Genomic DNA, 13,984 nt, shown 5'->3' with positions numbered 1-13,984 from the left:
CAACCTAGGAATGTCTGCAATATACAGTAAGAAACGCAGAATACAAAATTATTTATGGTAGTGATTATCATAACCATATTTTACATGCATAAAACAAGGAGATGAACATTGTACAGACCACGGAGGTGGTTGAATAGTTAGGGAAATTGGATTGTAGACTATATTTTCTCACTTTTGATATTTACAAATTAATTAAAAATTGTTCAAATGATTTTTAAGCAAAGCAAGAACTTGAATGATTTTGAAATATACTTTACCTACTTCACCGAGAGGAAGCAAAAGTTTTTCTAATTTGAATTTCATATGAAGTGCTATTCTACAAAAGTTTTAATATATGTTGCTCTTGAACATAGGCATCCTCAATTTCACATAAATTCATTTTCAATTCAGTAGTTAATCATTGCTAGAGAGACACACACTGTGGGTAGGCTACTTAATTCATCAGGGTTGATCTGTTCAAGGTTAGTTACAAGTGGTACTTGACTTTGTTTTTTCTGTTTATATTTTGTCCGTGTTGAAGTTACTCCCTTATAAATCTAATTTATAAGTTTTCTCCTCACTACAGTGTCTGGAAAGGTGGCTAATTTTCTCTCCTAAGCTTGTGATGGCTACGCTTTTAGAATCTCTTCTAATTTTAGCCTCACTTTCCCTTTTCATTTCTTCATATACCTAACATCCTTTGTACTAAGTTTTTATACTAAGTCACTTGTGTTTTACCATCACCAGTAATCAATGGGTTTTCTGTGTTAGGATGGGTTTTCTTTATAGAATAGAAAACTTTTTATTCTCAGAAGCAGTTGTTCTTCAGCATGTGATCTGAGAGGGGTTTTTTTTGTTTGTTTGTTTGTTTGTTTGTTTTTGAGACAGGGTCTCACTTACCACCCAGGCTGGAGTACAGTGGTGTCATCACGTCTTACTGCAACCTCTCCATCTCCCAGACTCCAGCGATCAGCCTCCCGAGTAGCTGAGACCTCAGTCATGCACCACTATGCCTGGATTTTTTTTTTTTTGGGGGTGGGTGTAGAGACGAGGTCTTTCTGTGTTGCCCAAGCTAGTCTCGAACTCCTGGGCTTAAGCCGTCAGCCCGTCTCAGCTTCCTAAAGTGCTATGATTCCAGGTGTGAACCACCGCACCCGGCCCAATATGATAAGCTTTAAGGGGGTAGGCATGGGTCAGATCAGTGGTAGGTATGGATCAGATAAGGGGTCAGCAAGCTATGGCACCAGGGCAAAATCCCACTTGCCCCCTATTTTTGTTGAACTAAGAAGGGATCATACATAGGAACACATGCAATTGATATGACAGGGAACACTAACTTCGATCCTAATTTAGCAAAATGTTATCCCCAAAAAATTATATTTCTGTAATTATTAGTTGCATATTATAAAAAATTCACTCTAATACCTTATTAATAATGTTTAATGACAAAATTGTTATTTTCATATTGTATATTTTATCAATTTTTTTTGCCAAAATCTGTTATCTCTGTTTTGATAAAAGTACCTAATAATAGCTTTGATTTTGCCTCTTGGCCCGTAAAGCTTGAAATATTTACTTACTGTCCCTACAGAATAAATTTGTTGACCCTTGGGTTATATCATGCCAACTACTGTGGGAAAATACTTCTTTTCTTTAACTTAATTCTGTAATTAAAAAAAAAAATTTAATCATCCTAAGATGTTTTTATTTATTAATAATATCAGGTCCCATTTTGTCTTATAACAAATATACTCATTGTATGCCTATGTATGATATTGTTATTAGAAAATGATAGAAAAAAACTGCCCCTGAGAGAGAGATGATGTTGAAATTCTGAAGATATTTCTAGCTCTGTCTGGTTTTTCACAGTCCTGTTAGTCTCATTTCCAAAATCACATACGGACACATCCCTTTGGAGTTTGCCCACCACCAGGAATGGTATCAGCATCTTTCCAAACCTGAAGGCTCATGATTAGGACCAACTATGGGCTTCTCCAGCACTGATCACCACTTTACGTGAAGACCTTCACCATATTTGCTGCTTTCCATTTTTAGACATTCCCAATGTGCTCTCATTCCAGATGGATGCTTCCCACATGCTCTTCATTGCACCCCAACAACAAAGCTTCCGGGACACTGTCCCCCAGCCCAGCACCTCTGTCATCCGTACTTTCACCTGCAGAGAACTTGCTGTTATGCCTCTATGGACATTATGTCTGTGAATCTACTCCCTCCCTCTGTCCATTCTGAAGCTATACCAGTGCCTCTTTCTCTGCCTGGAATGATTTATTCCCCATTCCTTACTGACAGTGGATATACTTCACCGCTGTCAGGTCTGGGTCTTCCCTCTCTCTCCCAGCTCTGACCACACAGACTGGGATCACTCCTCTACTGAGCAGCCCATCAACAGCTAATTAAGTTGATGCTCTCAATCTGTAGCTACTGATAACCTAGATTAGAATCATCCAAAATGTTTATTTTTAAAATGTAAATTCTTGAGCCCTATATTACACATCCCGAATCAGATTATGGGAATGAAAGCCCAGAATCTGGCGTTTAGCATATTGCAGACGTGTTTGATGTATTCTAAAACTGGGAAACATTTTCCTACTAGATTTTGAAAGATGATTTATAATTTCTGGATCTGTAGAAAAAATTATACATGGGCAAACAAATATGCATATATACACACACAAATACATATGCACATATATGTGTGTGTACATATACATACAGAGTTAACATAAAAAATAAACAGGAAATAAAAAAAGCAATAAAGCATATTTTATGTTTTATTTAACACATATTTATTAAGCATCTATTACTCTATAAAGACACTGTTCTATGTACTAGGAATGGAAAGGTGAGCAAAACAGACAATAATCTCTGCTTTGTGGAACTTAAGTGCCAGGCAATCAACCAATCAGTCAATCGTGGTAAGTATTTACTGTGTACTTGAAAAGTAAAAAATACTATCTAGAAAAGCAAAATAGGGAAAAGGAATGGGCAGTTCCCATGTTAGGAATGGGGCTACAAGTTTAAGTGTGGTGATCTGCGAGTCTTTCTTTTCCTTTCGTTCTCCCTCCCCTACCCCTCCACCTCCTCCTTCTTCTTCCTTTCCTTTCTCTCTTAATTTGTAAATTCTTTCTTTAGAAGTGAGAAACTTGGCACTCATTATCTACAATCTATTTACTTATTTATTTAATCCTACTTCATACATAAGAGGATTTCTGAATTGCTTACTCATACTTTTGTGAGAAACAGATTTACAAACTAAAGCCCAGCATGTCTCAACATTTCTTTTTGCCTTTAGCCTTATGATAGCCCGTCACAGTTCTGTTTCCTAAAGTTACTTCAGTGAGTTATTTTCTTCCTCACCCCCTTCAATGAGGCGACATTATTCATTTGTCCGACAGTTAGCTTCATGTATTCCTATTTGTATTCTGCGCTGGATTCCTCTCACATCCTGTTGGTTTTTCTTGTATGTTTGGTTCCATTTTTTTTTTCTTATATGGTTTTTTTGGTGTGTGTTTTTTTTCAAGATTCTAGAAGTCAAAACAATGCCATAAGGTATACTTAGAGAAGTGTCTCCTCTCCATATTCCTGCTACCCTGTTCTCATTCTCCTTTCCAGCATTTTCCCACCCACCCCATGGAGATAACCAATCTATAATTTCTTGTTTATCCAGCCTGCATTTCTTTTGCACACATGAGCAGATGAATGTATATTTTCTTGTAGCCTATTTTTTTCTACTTGAAGGACAATTTACTATAGATAATTTTCTGAATTTTGCTACTTTCACCTGACAGTAGATTCTGGAAATCACTTCAAGCCAGTTTGTAGAACTCTGCCTCATTCTTCTTACAGCTGCACAATACTCCACTTTGCGGATGTGCCATTGTTTATTCAAGTGCTCTCCTATGTACGGGAATTTAGGTTGTTTCCAAACGTTTGCATTATGATCAAGACTGCCATGAATAACCCAGTGTATAGTGTTTTCATATTGCTGGGAATGTACCTTCAGGGTAGTTTCCTAGAAGGGGAACTGCAGTGCAAAAGTTGTAGGCATGTGGAGTTTTGTTGGATTTTGCCAAATTCCTCTCTTGAGGGGTTGCACCGCTAGGCATTCCCATCAGCAAAGTGTGACAATTCCTGTCTCCCCATAGCCTCAACAACAGAGTGTATTGACACACGTTTAATTTTTGCCAGTCTGATAGGTGATAAATTGCATGTCAGTATTTTTATTTTCGTTTCTCAAACTATGAGTGATTGGTCCTTCATATGTTTCAAGAACATTTTTGCATCTTTGTATGTTTCCATAATTGTTCCTGTCATCCCTCATTTAAAAAAAAATCAGATTTTTTTCTTTTTGCCCTCAAATTTTAAGAATTATTCATATATATATAAAATGCCTATATTAGTGCTTCGATTGTAGCATACGTTGTACATATTTTCTCCCAGTTTTCAGTTGTCTTTTGACTTCATTTTTGTTTTGTTTGCTTTTTCATGTAGTTATTTTTTCATTAGTAAAATATATCCATATTTTACTGTATTGCATTTGGATAGGCAGTCATAATTACAAAGTCTTTCTCTGCAGCATGGTTAAAGTGGAGTTTGCCCATGTTTTCTTCTAGTACTTGCATAGTCTCACTTTAAAAAATTTGGGTGTTATTTGGAGTCTATTCTTGTATATAGTGTAAAATATGGACCTAATTTTACTTTTTTCCAAGTGGCTACCCAGTTGCCCCAACACCATTTATTAAAATTTTCTTCTTTACCTCAATGCTTTGAGATGCTACCTTTATTATATAATAAATTTGCACGGGTACTTGGGACTATCTCTTGGTCTTCCCTTCTATTCCACTGGTCTATTAGTTTATTCATGTACCCGAACCATGTTGATTGAAGTATAGTGACTTTATAGTGTGTTTTAATGTCTTCTAGGGCTACTCCTCTGCCTAGAGCCCTACTCTAGGGCTACTGTCTTTCAGAAAAGAAAGAACACCTTTCTTTTCTATTATTTTTTTTTCTGGTTATTCATAATATTTGTTTTCCCATATGGACTTTAGTATCAATTTGTTTAACTCTGTAAAATAACTCGCAAATGAGTAACTTAGGAAAAAGTTTAGAAGGAAATAAAGAAGGACAGAAAAAAATGGAGGATAAAGACAGGGAGCCTTCCTCCTCAAGATTCTTATAACCCAGCTAGGAACACATCTCATCTCCTAGCATAGACTCATGATCGGACACCTACTCTATCCCTCCCTACGCTACACCAGGCACTGAAAATAGAGCAGTAAAATGAACACAGAGGGCGTTCCTCACCCTGAAGAGGTGGGCACAAGTCTTGGCTTGATTAAGCACAATTTGAAAATGGTCTACAGGCTTTTTTCTTTTTGCTAAATATTCCCAGGAGAGAAAATAGAGAATTTTGAAATAATGTCATAAAGTTCAAAACGGATCTCCATGTCTGCAGCTTGTCAAGTCATGCATCTCTAAGTCAGTCTTGACATCTTCCTCTTTCGCTGCCAACACCTGATCAATCACTCTTGTCTGTATATTTCATTTTTGTAATATCTCTCCAGTCCACCCACCTCTTTCCAGCTCACTGTCACTCTTCCGGACCAGGTCTCCAGGCCAACATAATATTTTATCTGAATTACTACACTTATGTCCTAAGTTACCTCTCTCCCTTCCTCTTCCTGTCTCCCCTCATCCAGCATAATCTTGACAATCCTGAGTCAGATTCTGTCTCTCCCTAGCTTCACACCCTTCAATGGCTTCTGACTGTTCTTGAGCGAATGTTCAAACTCTTTATCAAGCTTTACAAGGCTCTGCATTATCTGCTTCTGCCCGCCTCATGTTGCCACTCCCCTTGTCACTACGCAGTTGCCACTCTGGCTTCCCTCCGATGTCTAGAAAGTACCTGCTTCTTTCTGTGAGTTATTCCCATGCCTGTAACCTCCTCTGAGTTCCACCCTTCTGCCTGGTAAACTCTTACCAATCCCCTCATCCAGATTTAAACATTCCGTCTTGGAGGAAGACTTCTCTGTCTTCCTATCCTTCATTTAGGTTTCTTACTCCTCATATTCATTGAACTGTGTACTTCTTGAGATCACTTAAAAACAACTCTAACATTCATTGATTGAAGGAAGAAAGGAAGGAACAAAGAAAGAAACAATTGAACTCAAAACTGAAAGTTTCCAACATTTGAGCAGTACCATGTCATCAGTGTTTTGGGTGATAGTGTTGATGGGGTAGTTGCTGTGGAAAATTGAATACAGTTTACTTACTTGCAGATAGACTCATTTAGATGTATGAATTTAAAATGTATACCTTTTTGTACTGTCTTCTATAATTACTGTGGTTTGGATTACAACTTGCCATTTGAGTTTTTTATTTCAAGCACTCAAATAACAAAAGGCGACCATTTCTTACATTATCTCCAACACTGCCAGGTGTTCTTCCATCATCAAATTGTTAAAGAAAACACACAAAACATATGGTTTCCATTGCTCCCTGCATAATCTGGAGCTGTAGAAATGCAGGATGCTCACGCTCTCAGCAGAAAGGAGTGAGCATGAAACATTCATAAGCTTGGTGTTTGTGATTATTAAGTAAAGGCCAATTCTGGTGAGTTTGTCATTTTTTTAAAAATATGTAGTTATTTATTAAGCAGCTAAATATTTGCTATATGATAGTTCTCATTACAATACTAGCTGAGACAGATTCCCTAAGAGGTATATGGAAGACTCTTGAAAATAAAGGACAGAAAAGCCTTAGGAAATACAGATGCATTCAGGAATCAGTACAACCAATACATATCATCTTTAAGGTTTTAAAAAGGTATCTGTCATAATATTTATTTTAACTTCCAGTAAAAAAGTAGAGCATGAGGCTTTGGGATTTGGGATTTGGAGACACTCAGATGTGAGCTAAGTCTTCCTCTGTCACTCACTACTTCTTGTGATATTGGGCAAGTTACTAAACTTTGCTTAGCATCAATTTTCTTTTTCTCATCTGCAAAGTGGTAGCAGTAATTGCATGAGGCTCGTAGGATGGTTGCCAACAGTATTGAGGTAATGCAATGCTAAGTATTTATCTCAGTCTTTCCCACATAATACATGTTTGATATTTTGTTTTTATTGATTATGGTATATAATATTTTCTTTTGAAATTTGGCATTAGTTCTATACAAATGGAAACCAAGTTGGGCAAGTCCTGGGTCAAACACCTGCTAAGGTCAGAACTAGTGGAAAGAGTGTGTAGATTCCCAAGAGCAGAAGTTCAGAGATGGCTCTGTTACATCTTTCCTTTGAAACTTTGGGTAAGTCACTGGATCTCATATCCCTGATCTATAAAATGAGGATAATGGTTGCTTTAATTGCATGAACTTAACGAGATCTTATAAATCAACATATTTTTAGCATTGTGATAATGTTTTTAAATGGCAGCTTTTTCTATTTAATTCTTTCATTTAACGAACATTTAGTGAGCACTTGCACTTTGATGGGGCCATTTTGATTTGGCTGCAAGAATAGAGATGCATTATATGTCTTGTTTCAGTAAGTCCCATCCATATCTCCCTACTAGTAAGAAGAAAATTAGCTTTTGGTGTTTAGAAAGCCTATAAATCTACTACTATAAATTGATTAATTGATTTTACAAATATGTGCGGTTAGTATGCGTTCAAAAGCGTGGTGAAATATTCAAAAATTGAAACATTGCTCACAATGGCAAACTGTAGGAAAAAGTCTAAGACATCACTAACAGTGAACAAAATAAATCAATGATACATCCATGCAAAGGAATATTATGCAGCTCTTAAAAAGAATAAGGCATACCTGCATGAGAGGCATTATTTTCATACTGCAAGGTTATGCTGCAGAGTTGTGTGGGGCACAGTCTAGACTGCTTGAATTTGAATCACACTTCACTGCCTTCTGTGTAAATTTGTTCAAGTCACTTTCTGCATTATATCACCCTTTCCCTGTGTCTCCAACTGGTTGATACTTGCACCTCTCCCAGAAGTTGTAGGGATTATCTGAAAAGAATTTAGAGAAGTGCCAGGTTTAGACACATACTCTATATGGGTTTGTTTGCTGCTGTTGTTATTATTATTATTGAAGTGGGTACCTCAAAAGATTTATTATTAACTAAAAATCAAAATGCATAATACTGTCCACATACTATATCCATGTATAAAAGTATATGTTAGAGGATGGAAAATATATGTTTAAATGGACAACACATATTTCTGGAAGAGTCTAGAAGAAATTCATTATGTTGCTATCTTTTTGGAGGGTAAATGGAAAACTGGGTGACATGAGAGAGAAGGAGAGAGAATTATCTCTAATTAGAAAATAATTTTAATCTGTTTAAAATATTTACCATATTCACATATCACCTCTTAAAAAAACAAGGACAATAAAATAAGTAACTATATGTAACCACATTATAATCCATGATTTTATATTTATGACATTTTTCCTGTCTGGGCCACATGGATGAGCTTAGTATTTGTCTTTTGTGTGTGTGATTGTTGTATGCTTGCACCTCCGTCCTCCCAGGTTCATTTTCATCAAGGTAAACCAGGGTAAAAATTTCTAAGCACTGTTTAGATCTTCAACAAAACCTTGAATACTTTTAGAAATTAAATACCCTGAAATGAATTGGAGCATCTCAGATCCAGAAAGCATGAGTCATGGAGAATGGACTCCTCCAGCAATTCAAATCCCAGGCTTCTCAGCACTCATGACAGCTGTATGTGGGAGGCCCCAGAGGTTCGCCTGAAATAGGGTCAACTGGAGTCTGTCTCAAAAAATTTACAAGCATGTTTTATTAAAAGGAGTTGCCTCTTCGAGGCCACTGTCACTATTAAAACTAAGAGGAAAGTTTTGAAAAAATTAAAACCACCCTCTCTACCCTCTTCGAATAGAACATCAATTTATGTAAATTGTTTTTTATAAGTAGCCTCCGAGTCATTTAAAACATTTTACTTAATCCACGTGGGTGAAGCCTCAAGGTTTCCAGTTTTTGTGCTTCTGCTGGAAGGAAGCTTCTCAGTGTTGTGTGGTTTTCAAAAGGTGCTTGCATGGTTTTCCAAGAGGAATTGTCCATAGCAAGCAATCCAGAGCTGGAGACCTCAGTCATTGCAGCAGGAGGCTTATCTGACAGGCTTATCTGTACTTTTATCAGCAAGACAGGCGATCTTGGGAGCCCGTGTCTCAAAGCAGCACAACCCTCTCTCTACCATTTGCTGACATGTGTTTCTTGACCATGAAGGCGAAAAACACTGCCTAGGTTCTGCTTTCAGGGGAAATACACATGACCAGGAGGAGTTGAAGGTCCTTCTCTTTAGGGATGTACAGGAAAGGCAGCAAATCCTTGTCCTTCGCAGGAATATGCATGAGGCTCTTGCTGTGCCCTCTAATCTGAATGCCACTCCCTTTTATTCTGGACACAGAGAGCTTGGTAGTGATCATGGCTCTGCCTCTTACTAGCTATATGGCTTTCAGCCACTAGTTAACCTTTCTAGGCCACATTTTTCAAATCTGTAGGGTGGGAATAAATAAATTAATTTGACTAATATCTGAGTTGCTACTCTATGCAGGATTTGGACTTTTGCAGTACAGGAATAGTTACAGAGGTACAAAAGAGTGGTTGTTCAGGAAGCCTCTAGTCTAGGACTGTAATAAAATATTCTTCCTTAGGTTACTGATTATGACAGGATATTTCTCCTAAGGTTACTGAGGGTGATGGGCCATTCCCCTTACGGTTACTGACAATGGTGGAGTATTCTTCCTAAGGTTATTAAACACTTCTCATAAGATTATCGAGGGTGTGAAGGGACAATGTCTACCTACAAAATTAGTTGTGGAGACTTGGAGAAATGCAGGTCAAGCTGTTGGCAGTGCTGTCCCAGATTAGGCAGTGAGCAAGTGTGAACACTGCCCACCTCAGCCTAATTTCAGTTTCTCAGGGAAGCCCCCAACTGGTTCAAATTCTTCTACTCTGTGCTTTCAGAAATCCTGGTACCTCTTCTTGAGGGTCTTATTACATTTACAATTTTATATTAACTTGTGTAATTATTCAATTTATTTCTGATTCTCCCACTAGACCTTAAGTTCCATCAGGACAGGGCTGCTGGCTTTTTATTCTTCTTATTTGTCTCTATTTTCTCCCAAGGGCAGTTGCCCAATGAAGGTCTGAGAGATGTACATACTTGTATTTTTAATGAATAAATGAGCATATTGAGCAATATGTGCCCCCTTTTTCTCTCTCAATTTCATTTCAGAAAGCCAGAACATGTATTTCTCTTGCTTATCCCAGGCAGGATCTAAATATGCAAATACGCCACTTTTCTACAAGATAACTCACTGTGAGTCAATTGCAGGACAGACACAATACAATGGAGCCCGAATTTCTCAGGTAAGCATCGGCATTTTCTCCGACCTGGAACTGTTGCTTCATTTGCATTGCTAACTGTATTATGAATATGTTCAACTCCATTCCTGGCACTTGATGCCTTAATAGGCTTTCAAAGGGGTTTTGTGATGGAGAAATTGTCCTCCAAATTCTCTTGGTGGCCCCCTGCATGCTCTTTTATAATGTCTACCTGGCAGGTGCACTGGCCATACAATGAATTCAGCAATAATTACCTTTGAAATCCAAAACCACATACTGTTTCAGGACCCAGGAGGGATTTAGCTGAATGCCCATATTAGCTTGAAGCTCAGATTGAAGAAAAAAGAAACACCTGCTTTTCACATTTTAACAGCATTTGTGAAAATCCATGGGCATTCTCTGCGTGCCGTGACAGGGCACAGCTCCGCCTTGCTACCCCTGCCTTCCATACTTCTTTTCTTTGGGTTATTTTGTCTTCTCTAGAATCTTCTCGCATTCCATTTTCATTGTGACTCCAAACAGCATTTTCATTTTGGATTTATGGCAGCCCAAGGTCGTGTCAGAGAATACAATCAAATTAACAGGGTCAAACATTCAGGACGACCAAGCCCAGGCATGAATGTGAAATTGTTAACACAAGGGCAACCTCTAAAGGTTTATGGAAACATAAGAAAGACAAATGCAGATGAGGACAGGCTACGGGACTGGCTGACCAAACCACAAGTTACCTGAAGGGCAATGCTGGGCACAGAGTAGGCACTTAGAGTTGTGTTTGAATGATTCTGTAGGGCGATAAATCATCCTGTTTTTCTCAAGACATGAATTCCTGTGCTAAAACTGGGAAAATCTCAAGAAAACTAGGACAGGTTAGTCACCTTAGATTAGCATACACTGACTTTGGGTTTTCTGATAGCCCAGACTCATCCTGCTTTCACCCTGTGATAACCATGGTCTCAGGCAAGATTACGTCCACTTCCCTTCTATTCTTTGCAGCCATATGAGTTCAAAGCACATGTCCATATTGTGGACATATTGTGGACAGTGCACTTGGAGATGGAAAGGATGGGTGAGGGAAGAAAGAATTGATGCGTTTTGATATAGCCAACATATTTTTTCTTCCCTTTTATTCTCTTTTCAGGCAAAGAAATGTGGATATGGACATCTAAGAGCTTTTAGAATATAATTTCAAAGGCAGGACTGATTCTGTGAAAAGCCATCAAATGTACTGTCTGACAGCTGTTCCTGCCCAGCAAATGAACAGGATACCTACGACACGGTGACTACCATGTCATCAGGGCCATGAGATGTACAGAGTTGACCAGGAAGCAACAGAAATGTAACTCAAAACCTCAAAACAGAAAACCACGTAGCCTATGACAGTGGTCGCTGAAGTATATATTTTACTCTTGCGGATTAGAAAAAAATCTCAAGCCGTCAAAGATAGAAAAGAAAAACTGGGGAAAACAAAGAATTGAAATCAACATATAAGAGACAAGACTACAATTGCTACATTTATAGTATTAGAAGGAAAAAAAAAAAACACTTCAAGGTGAGGGAAAAAAAACTGGATGAGAGTTCAGAAATCCCTCCAGGGCATGAGCAAAATGAAGTGAGAGACTCCTAGGTAGGAAGATAATACCATGCCTGAAGTTAGCAAAGTTCTAGACGGGATATGACAGAGATACCATGCAGTTGAAAAACAATTCCTGGGGTCACGTCATACAGATGGTTGCCCCACACCGCTCCAGGAATTCAAACCAAGACAGCATTCTGGGGGAGGCTGGACAAGGAACAAATGGCTCTGTTGTAAAAGTTAAATGAGATTTCCATGCCTGCCACTCCAATGGCTCAGGGCACACCTCTAACTATTTTTTTTTTTTTAATTTGAGATGGAGTCTCAGTCTGTCGCCCAGGCTGGAGTCCAGTGGTGTGATCTCAGCTCACTGCAAGCTCTGCCTCTCGGGTTCACGCCATTCTCCTGCCTCAGCCTCCCGAGTAGCTGGGACTACAGGCGCCCGCCACCACGCCCGGCTAATTTTTTGTATTTTTAGTAGAGATGGGGTTTCACCGTGTTAGCCAGAATGGTCTCGATCTCCTGATCTCGTGATCCGCCCGCCTCAGCCTCCCAAAGTGCTGGGATTACAGGGGTGAGCCACCGTGCCTGCCCCAATTTGTTTATTTTTAATTGGTCCTCAGCAGCATCACCATAGGAATAGGAAAAACTAAAGTGGACCTGCATTAGGACACCATCATCCACAAAAACCCAGCCTTGCTCCCTCAGGCGGCAACGGGCAGTAGGTTGGGGGACTACTTTAAACAAGGGAAAACGACGGCAACAACGGACAGGCAAAATCTCCCATGCTTTCTGAGGAAATAGACGTAAAAAAACATGGAAGAAAATATTCATTAAATTTTTGTGTCTTAGCAATTGCAGATATAAATTAAGGTGCATTTAAAATGCCACCTTTAGATGTCTGATGTGTCCTGGGTGGGATGAGTGTATGCATGCATCGCACCTTGTATTATGTAATGACTAGGCTGCTTGGTTCTACTGGAATATTCTGCCACATCCGTATTCAACATCCAACAGATCTGTACTGAACACCTGCTGTATACATGGAATGATTCTAAGTCCTGGGGATAGAACAGTGAATACAGCAGACAAAATTTCTGCCTTCATGGAACTTATATTCTTATTAGCAAGATAGAAAAAAATATACAATATACATCCTATATAAGCACTATAGAGAAAATAAAGAATATAGCAGGGTAAATTAAACCACTTGTGATAGGAGCAATATTTGAGATAGGTCACTTAGACAAACCCTCTCTGAGAGGAATTGAGCCATGATACATATACCACCGTATATAAATACTATCTAGGACAGAGGGAATAGCCAGGGCAAAAGCCCCTGTGCTTATTATATTCAAGAACCACTGTGAGGCCAAAGAAATGACAGACACTTGGACCAGCATGCTGTCCATGGAGTTGTGAGAAGTGTTTAGTAATAAGTGAAATACATTTTGAAGGTAAAGTTGGCATAGCATGACTTCTTTCTTTCTAACCCAGAAACCCCACACACCAGATTTCCTTTCTCATATGGACATTTGTGACAGGCTCTCTAAATTGAATCCCCTTAGGCTATTAACTGAAAGGAGCATGGTGCTTAAAAAAGAGAAAGTAGAGAATTAGCTCATTATGTGATGCCTTTAGTATTTAATTCATTCCTGTGACCATTCTTTCACTCATTCCTCTTGAAAGCACTTGCTTAGCATCTAATACATCTTCAGCACCTGCTGGGCCTTAGAGGAGAAAAATGAGCAAGGCACAATCCCTGCATCCAAGGACACAATCTTGCTGATGAAGAAAGACTGACAAACAGATGATTACAGGACAATATGGTAAATGCAGCCATCATCATTTATGTGAATGCTCTACATGATTTGAAGATAGAGGGTCAGCTAGGGGACTCACAGGAAGTGAGAATCCGGATCAAATGACATCAATTAGGAAGAGAAGATGGCCTGGTAAAGTCAGGGAAGGAAACAGAATCGGAAGAAGGAGAGGAGTGAGGGAATTCTAGCAGAAGGAGACCTG

The 13,984-nt window shown here is 38.7% G+C and overlaps 2 long non-coding RNA genes across 2 annotated transcripts; one reads left to right on the top strand and one right to left on the bottom strand.

The window, feature by feature from the left end:
• The first annotated feature begins 6,696 nt into the window (after positions 1 to 6,696).
• Positions 6,697 to 13,555, top strand: LOC130541038 (uncharacterized). Its single transcript, XR_008955078.1, has 3 exons — positions 6,697 to 6,825; positions 10,277 to 10,410; positions 11,525 to 13,555. It is a non-coding gene; the product is annotated as an uncharacterized LOC130541038 (long non-coding RNA).
• Positions 7,103 to 10,844, bottom strand: LOC130541039 (uncharacterized). The gene is made up of 3 exons (XR_008955080.1): positions 10,641 to 10,844; positions 7,824 to 8,023; positions 7,103 to 7,334 (listed from the first exon to the last, which is right to left on the bottom strand). It is a non-coding gene; the product is annotated as an uncharacterized LOC130541039 (long non-coding RNA).
• Positions 13,556 to 13,984: the final 429 nt, after the last annotated feature.

Source organism: Pan paniscus, chromosome 21 (assembly GCF_029289425.2).
Source record: "Pan paniscus chromosome 21, NHGRI_mPanPan1-v2.0_pri, whole genome shotgun sequence".
Taxonomy (NCBI): Eukaryota; Metazoa; Chordata; class Mammalia; order Primates; family Hominidae; genus Pan; species Pan paniscus.
The sequence above is the reverse complement of the archived record's forward strand: the minus strand, read 5'-3'. Positions and strand labels throughout refer to the sequence as shown.